Source organism: Zingiber officinale, chromosome 8B, assembly GCF_018446385.1.
Source record: "Zingiber officinale cultivar Zhangliang chromosome 8B, Zo_v1.1, whole genome shotgun sequence".
In the NCBI taxonomy this organism is placed as follows: Eukaryota; Viridiplantae; Streptophyta; class Magnoliopsida; order Zingiberales; family Zingiberaceae; genus Zingiber; species Zingiber officinale.
In genome coordinates this window covers 5,062,411-5,062,890 of record NC_056001.1, presented here as the reverse complement: position 1 = coordinate 5,062,890, position 480 = coordinate 5,062,411, and positions in this window count along the sequence as shown.

The window sequence follows — 480 nt, the reverse complement described above, 5'->3', positions numbered from 1 at the left end:
AGTGATCCTGTCCGAAAGCTGAGTCGGACGGAGGTTGGTCGCGGTGGTAGGGTTGTTGACGGAAAGTCGTAAGTGATTCGGCTCCCACGGGTGGCTGACGCTGCTGCAGGACCCTGCGCACACTCAGACAATCCCCCCTTCACGTTAGAGACCAAAACCCAGGGAAAAAGTCCCCGGATCAGGCCCTCCGACGCTCAAGTCAGGTCATTTTTCCCCAGAAAAAGTAGAGAGAGACTCAAAAAACGACTGAAAGCGAAAAGTTGTGGCCAAAGTGACGAGGGAGTGTGTGCGCGTCCCTACATACCAAGGATCTCCTTCTTTTTATGCGTTCCCCCCTTCTAGAACCTGCAACCCTGTCAGAAAACGTTAGACGCTGGGCTTTGTCCTGTAGTCCCTGACACCTGTCGTGCTGCTATTGGTCGTGAAAGCATCTTCTTGTTTAGGAACCTCCGCCTTTGCACATGGGTTTTGTCTTGTAGT